Source organism: Solea senegalensis, linkage group LG13 (genome assembly GCF_019176455.1).
Source record: "Solea senegalensis isolate Sse05_10M linkage group LG13, IFAPA_SoseM_1, whole genome shotgun sequence".
Taxonomy (NCBI): Eukaryota; Metazoa; Chordata; class Actinopteri; order Pleuronectiformes; family Soleidae; genus Solea; species Solea senegalensis.
In genome coordinates this window covers 5,464,160-5,472,491 of record NC_058033.1, presented here as the reverse complement: position 1 = coordinate 5,472,491, position 8,332 = coordinate 5,464,160, and the positions used below count along the sequence as shown (strand labels likewise).

Sequence of the window (8,332 nt, the reverse complement as noted above, 5' to 3'; positions counted from 1 at the left end):
TAACCTAACACATACATAAATTATTGCCAATACAGGTTTCCTGAGGAGTCCATGGTTTCAATCACTTGTTTCAGGTTTTCTTCAGTAGATTATTTTGTCAATTATGTTCATGTATGAAGGAAAATAGATGATAAGGCATTGCAGAAATATGAGTGGACTGGGAGGAAACCGGAGAAAACCCAGGCACAACCGGGGAGAATAAGCCAATTCTAAGCAGAAAGGCGCTTGTTCTGACTTGTTCTGCTACTACACCACCACACAAACCATGTGGCCCGCATTTTTGACACCATCTGGCTGAAAAATGTAGCCAACAAAGTTTACAGACCTTGATTTGGGGCACAACTCATCTGTGGCTCCTGCTGCTGGCTGGGCTTGGCTCAACTCTCATCACACACCTGCAGTTCATCAGCACTGATTACCACCTGCACCACCTCTACCTTAAATACCCACCTGGTCTTCCCCTCCAGATCCTTGTTACGCCCACAGTGGTAACTTCACAGGAAACTTTGCTTGTGCCTGATTTCGATTTCCTCTTTGTCTCTTTGTTTTGTTTCCCTTGCCTCCTCTGCCCTATCAGCAGTTGCCAGGTTTTTTTTTCTTTAGGGACACGTCATTTTATGATTGTATATAATTGTGGGCTCAGAACTTGGGATTTCCAACTCACGTCCCTCAAGTCAGGACTGCTTCTTTTACCATTAATAGCACTTCTGTCATATTTGTTTCACAGTAAATCAATTGTACACATTATAGTCATTCTAAAAACAACAAACAAAAGAACTTAGCAGTCTGAAATAATTAATTGTCCAACAACACTTATTCAGTATGAAAGGTCAAGTTACAAACAATTTCTATAGAATAAATGGAATTTGATTTGTTGGTTTGTGAACATATTTTAACCATAAATGCTTCCTTCTTCCTTCTTATAATTTCACAGCACAAAACACAGGAGTGTAATTTCCTCTTCACACACACAGCAGCTTCTCCTGCATGTGATCAGCTCTTAAAGGCTATTGATTTCCTTCACGCGGGTTTGATTGATTTTTGTTTGTCCTTACTGAATCAGGAGGTGACAGATTAAAGTCTTCATCCTCTCCCATGCACGCATACATGCAGCTGATTCACTTGTGATGCAAAAACATGGCTGTAATTAGACTAAAGGTCACATCAGGAGTGTGAAGGACGACAAATGCCCTTGGGGGACAAAGATTGTGAAGGTGTCGGTGTATTTCTGATTTGTTTTCAGCTTGTTTCTGTCAGGTCTTGGTCTTTCTCAGTTTGGCCCTGATAATTCCTTCTTGTGTCAAACTGGTATTTACCCTGCGTTGTGTTACAGCTGAATTATATGCACAGGTCTCTTCCCACAAAGCAAAGAATGAAAGAAACAAAAAAATTAAATTAAAATTCACACTTGTTTTCTGATGCTGCCAGTGTTCGTGATTCTTCTTCAGCTAAAGATAACACCATCATCTCCTGCTCCAAGGTCAAGGATAATAACTTTCTGAGTGGATAACTGGATTAGAGGCAATTTATATTTGCTTGGTCATGGACTGCTCCACACACTCACACACAGACAGACAGACACATGGACTGACACACAATTTTTTTCCCACTCCTAACTGAGACGACCTTCTAACTCTTCTCTGAAAACACAGACTATAATACAATTACAGTGGTCACAAGTAATTTGTTACCATACTTTTTAGCGTATGTGTTTACTTGAGTATCATTATTTGGGGCGACTTCATACTTTGACTCCACAACATTTGAGATAAATACCTTACTTTTTACTCCACTACAGTTTGTGAAACCTGGCGTTCCTTTCCTCAAGATGCCTCAAAAATTGTGACACTATCATTTTACTGGAGTAATATTTTACATTAAGTAAAATCCTGTACTTTTACTCAAGTACTGGGTTTGTGTACTTCGTCCCCACCAGGTCGAAAGGGCTGGGGTACCCCTGAGCAAGGTACCCAACCCCCATTGCTCCCCGGGCACTACTCAGTGTGGCAGCTCACTGCTCCTAATTCTAGGATGGGTCAAAATGCAGAGAATAATTTCCCTAAGGGGATTAATAAAGTATCTAAAATTAAAGGGGAATTTAACAAGCAACAAATGAACCTTTTCTTGAAATCAACATCATATTCCTTCACAGGATTACATAGAGTCTTTCCCTCTGTGTTCTTGTATTTGTTACCTCTTCAGGACATTTTTCTGTCATAAATACTGACCTTTTCAGGACAAGTAGAAGACCAACACCTGGTCCTAAAGAGGTAGGACCTCATCTCTTAGGAACTGGTAAAGTTTAGATGTAAGATTTGAATTGTGGTTAAGGTAAGATTAAGGTAAGATAAAAGGAAGTCACTGCAGCGTCCTCAGAAGAATAGTTGCACAAACCTGCGTGTGTGTGTGTGTGTGTGTGTGTGTATGTGAGATGGTTCAGAAAAACTAGGCTCCCCTCGTCAAAACAGAACAGTATCTGTGTCATGGATGGGACGGGGCCCCCTGCTGGCAGCTGAACTCGATCTGCGAGGGGGTTTGTCATCTTCGACGACTATGCTAGGGGAAAAAGACGTCGTCGCTGAAGGATAATAGTATGATGCCTCTCTGAATTATGATCCTTTTCTCATCAGTGTGACGAGTTTCACTCCTTGATGAGTCATTTACTGCTGAATGTAGTCTGTGATTTTTGATGTTTATTTCTCTGCTGCGTCGGTTGGTAATCCCGGCCTCTTGTGAGCTGAGCACAGTATCTGTGGGGAGCCTTGAGGCTGTGATGCATTATGGATACTGTGGCGCATGAACACACGCTCTCATAATCACCTATGTGCACACATTTGTGTAACTGTGGCATCATAGTGACTTTGTCTCTGCATAAAAGGTGTGGGTTTGTGGTAAAAACAGATGCATAATAGCCCAACTTCACAGTCCAGAGGCTTTCATGTCATTTATATTTGATTAAACGCATGAACCAGCATCATGAGGATGGGCTCAGCTTTAAAGTGGGGTCTTTATAGAGCAAATACTTAATTAAAAAAATAAACATTGCTCTCTTATTTCAAAACAAATTCCCATTTCGAAGCATCAAGATTTGTGATTTCACCGACGCCAGACATTCACAGATGAGAAAGAGGCACCAACTGTCAACGGCACTGGTGTCCACTCGTATTTGTCATGCTTTATTGTTCATTTTCCTCTTAATGGGAACATGTTTTACAAACTTGACATCACGATCTGTTAAAAAAATAGAGCTGAAATGACTGATTGAGATGAGGAAAATGTTTACCGACGTTATAAATCAAGTGAGGAGTAGAAGTAATATTCATTCAAATGGAGTAAATCTTTTTTTGCAACCAGCTGAGTCACCCCCTAGTGGCCAATTGCTATATCCATCATACTTATTGGGCTTCACAAGTGAAAGAGTACATCCATTTACTATGGTTTTCATCCACTCATGACACTACTGTTTATTCATATTAGAGGAAAAATAACTTAATATTTGGGATTTCACATCGCAATAATTGGACTCAGACACAGGACAACAGATGCCTGGGATGTTTCAAGGATTTTGGGATTCCACAGGGTAAAGGAGCCGACACTGCCTTACTTACCCTTAGAACTTACCCTTTTTGACTCCTTTTATTTAGTGTGTTTTGTGATTCATACAGTTCATAATAGCATGGCTACATAAAACTGCTGTGCTGTGATGTCATTTTATACATGACACAAACTAGTGACTTGGGTGTAACTGAATCATTAGAGTCAGTTGATTAAAAAGATTTGTTCACAGAATCGTTCGGGACTGCCTGCATGACCGGAGCACAGACTCCGTCTGACACAGTCACTGAACTGAAATACGACCGAACGGGTCGTGATTCGGTGCTAAATGCACCAGACTCCTCTGCTAAAAAAGAGATTTTTGACTTTCCTTTGCTGAATATTGGAGATTAATGCATGCTTTCAGGATTTTTAAGTCTTTTTAACTGATCTACAGTTTGATTCTTGTGTCGGATGTGGCGCTCATGCCTCTTCCGGTGACAACACTCTCTGACCAATCAGTCAGAGCAAAGTCACATTTTAGTATCGGCTCAGCTCGTTTTAAACCTCGCCAGAGCAGGTAGTAAAAAAAACACCAGGTACTATCCCTGATGGAAAAGCAAAACGTGCCAAGTTGAGTCGTGCTGAATCAGAATTACTTTAGTAAAACTCAAATATGTCATTTATTTGAATGAACATAGCGATGTGCATTAATTGTGGGCCTCCTATAAGCTTTGCCCACCCTGTTGTAAAAGAAGAGTCTCATGTAAGGCTTTTTACAACAAGGCTGATAACTGGTTGAATATACAAAGATAACCTCCCTCTCCTGTGTTGACATTGTAAATACATCTTTTATACATGACGAGCAGTGATGTTTGTTGAAGAGGCTGTGTTGATGAATGTGTTTAACCTTTTTAGTAGTGCTTATATTTGCACACACCCCAATCACTGATGGTCTTTAACTCAATCCTTTTTTACAATATAAACTGGGAGCAGTTGGCATAGCGCTGGGTCTCTCACTCCTGGTCCTGGAGTACTGCATGTTTTAGATGTTTCCCGCTCAAACACACCTGATTCAAATGCTCAGCTCGTCAGGAAGCTCTGCTGAAGCCTGATAAAGACCCACTGTTTGAATCAGGTGTGTTAGAGCACGGAATCACCTAAAACATGCAGGACAGTGGCTAGATAGGATGAGGTGTGTTCATTTGGTCACTTGTGCCACTCACAACGCTGTGAGCAGGATTCGAACCTGCGCGGGGAGACCCCATTGGATTTCGAGTCCAACGCCTTGACCACTCGGCCATCACAGCTGCTTGTAAAGGTTATTTAATGTAAGTTTGAAAATTTACTGATGGCTGTTTTTATGGTGCCATTCATCATGGATGTTAATTAGTCTTTAAAGCATTTCATTCCCATAGCTACAGTTGTCTCTATTATGTCTCAGAGATTCTCAAAGTGACTGGATATTTAAAACAGTGGAAACAGTTTCCTCCGGGGACACGTGTCTCTCTCTCTCTCTCTCTTTGGTTTTATTAAGCTGTAAAAATGGCTGCAGGAGCTTTTGTCTGTGTTCCAAGTCCGTCTGAATTTGCCCGTATTAGCCTGTAAAAAAGGTCAAGTGTCAAGTGTGTAATCGGATGAACAGGTGCAAGTGCATGAAGGGGAGAGACGGGGTATAAAGCGGTAAAGTCAAAGTATTGATATTTCCTGGAAAAGCTATGAGAGCTCGAAGGTAAATACAAGTGAAAAGATCTCATGCGGATGTTCCTCTTTACAAACTAATGGTCGGGACTCACTGCAGAGCTGCACTTTCATTTGTGTGCCAGTGCTAATAAGGGGGTTGGCAGTGAAATGGCAGTCAGCTGAAATATGTCATTTTCATGAAAAGGGATTTATTCTAATGCATATTATGGGTGAGTCACCACACTCCGAGGCCACATTTGCAAGTTGCTCCTTATCTCGCGCCTGTTAATTAAGATTGGTGAACTAAAAAAGCCTGGGAACGGGATTTCTCTCTGAATTAAACATACAAATCTAAAGTGGCCCGTAGTGAAGCTTTGTCTTCAATGTGTTATTGTTCTCGAAATTTCTTTTTTTGTTTTAGACGAAGAGGCGAGGACTGTTTGTGTGACATTTATGCAGCAAAGCAGTAACAAAAGACATCAACCATAATATAGAAAGAAATGGATGATATTTTTATTTTTAATAGGTTAACATTATTCTGTATATTAAAATCAGTCAAGTTTGTCTATTGTAATATGTTTTTTCTGCATATTTTCAGAAACTGCTCGATACTCGATAAATCTGACATTATGATATTATGTCTCTCTGCAGGACAGTTGTGATATAGTTTGTCATATGACAGAAAAATTAACCTGGAATGATTGGGATAATAGTGAAAAGGAGAGTGTCATCTGCAAAGAAAAGAATAATGATGACAAAAAAAATCTGGAAAATTAATGTGAAACCTACTTTTGTTGAAATTGAAATGAATATACTTTACTATCTCATCAAGAAATTAACTTTGTGTTTATTTTGATGATTAAAATGATGACATAAATACCCAAATAGGCACATATTGAATAGGTACTGCACTATCAGGAGACACTGAGATGCTGAAAAGGTGAATTTTCTACTTTCTCCACATTGTAAGTCAGGTTTTAGGAGAATAAGAGGCAGCATCTTTTCACCTGATGTGGTGTGAAGCCATGAGGCTGACAGTCTGAGCCGATGAGTGACAGGAGAGATGACATCAGCTGCCACTCTGCTGTCAGAGAGCAGCAGTAACACAGCCATGGATGAAAGCTCCGACCCTGCACCATTACCAAAACACTTCCAAAAATCACACATTCCCATTGTGCCGTGTCTGGAAGCAGCTGCGAGGGGAAAACAGACAGTTCCTGCAGACTGTACAAACTACACTAACACTGTGCCATGCATAATGCATGCATGCAGCTGGTAGATTTAAAAAAAGTGAATAAAGTTTGCAGGGAGCTGCATTTGCATCACAAAAAATGGAAGTTTTTCTGAGAAGGAGAAACATCATAGCAGCTTGTGATAGATGAAGACAATAAAAACTGGCTGCTAAAGTGGCTGCTGCTGCTGCTGCATCAGTGATGAGTCACTTATAAGAGCGGTGCTGATGTAACCTTGGGTTCAGTGGCATCCAAATCCTCCACCTGCTCTGGGACTGTGTCAGCATCAGCTGGATGTGTTGCTCAGTCACTTTTCTTCCACTTGGATTACAGGAGCCAAAAGTGATAGATCATGTTTTTCTGAAGTGTGTTGGTGTGAGGTATTGAGACGTTATCAAAAGGGACTTTTGCCGAGCACCGCCAAGCGCTGACGCCTGCGACTGGACACAGGCTCTCAATAAAAAACATGGCTGCCAGTCATGACAGAAGAAAATCTACACCAGCTTAAGTCTATAATATCTTTATTTTTGCACTGAGGCAGCTTCAGTTTTGGCTGGAAACTGACGTTTGTGAAGCAATCTTTTCCTGCACCAAAGTCCATCCAGAAAATCATTAATTCTACATCACAGCACACCAGAGTTGTAGATCCACTATAGCCTCCATCTGTAACTTCAGATGTGGTACAGTGTGACTTTGGGGTTTGATATCTTTTGTTTAGATTTAGCAAAGTTACCAAACTAGGCGGCAGCAGACAAGCAGCTCCCATGTCCTTGCAAGCTAAAAATGCACATTTTCTCAGCTAGAAAAGGCTTTCAAATGGTGAAATAAAGTGACAAACATATTTTTTAAGACATCACAAACTCAGGCAGGTTTAGATTATATGATAATCTATATATAGATTATATTATTGTTTAGTGGCCAAATTGGGAATGTTCCCTTCAAAGCTACAGTTGCAGGGTTGCTATAAAAACAGTAGTTGACTCCTGAGTCTCTTTTAGAATGTATAGATTTCTTTGCATGCACCTGTACATGCATCACCCTCTGAACTGCTCTGTGATTGGCCAACGTCTGCCTCACATTACCCGACTTATATTATGCCATGATGTAAAAAACAAGTTACCAGCCCCAGCTTTAATGTTTCTATCATTCTCATTATATTCCGCTGGGTCATGATATTTCTGTTCTGATAAATAAATCAACTCTGGTGTCGGAGAATGTTTGCTTGTATGTTTCTTCGTATCCAAACATCACGTTCGCGCTCTTAACTGCACGTTGGAGAATCTTTGCTCAACACACAAAACACACCCAGAGGGCAGTTCCAGCCCACGACTGGATAACGAGCTGCTGCTTGTTAAATGAGAATCATCAATTACATTGAGCTTTAAATGTAATAAAATAAGGCACAGTGCAAATTACAGATGCATAAATCCTGCTCTTAGAGAAGAGCCTCAACAGTTTACTGAGGATGTAATATATCCTCATGATAAATAACACAATGCATTGCAAACCCTGCAAAGGGGGAAGCGGTGCGAAGAAAAATAACTTTAGTGCGGCTTTAAATTGATGTCTGCTGAATGAAATATGGCTCGACAGATATATCCTAATGAATTTAGGTATTTCCCGGCCTTTATGAAAACACAAAAATGTATATATTGTATAGAATATAGACGGAGTAGAGAGTGTTATGTTCACACAATGTTAAAACTAGTCTTTTTGATGTTTAAAACTGATCACACAGTTTAATAACAAAAGAAAAATGACTGCACCTACCTTCATATGAGTCTGCTGTCCACCTCATTCCTGGAGGTTCAACTGGAGAAATGATTATGGGTGAAACTTTCAGAGCAGAAGCATAAGCAACATTAAACTGCTTCTTTCCAGAG

The 8,332-nt window shown here is 40.3% G+C and overlaps 1 non-coding gene across 1 annotated transcript; it reads right to left on the bottom strand.

Annotated features, from left to right (window-relative positions):
* Positions 1–4,762: 4,762 nt before the first annotated feature.
* Positions 4,763–4,844, bottom strand: trnas-cga. Its single transcript has one exon. It is a non-coding gene; the product is annotated as a tRNA-Ser (tRNA).
* Positions 4,845–8,332: the final 3,488 nt, after the last annotated feature.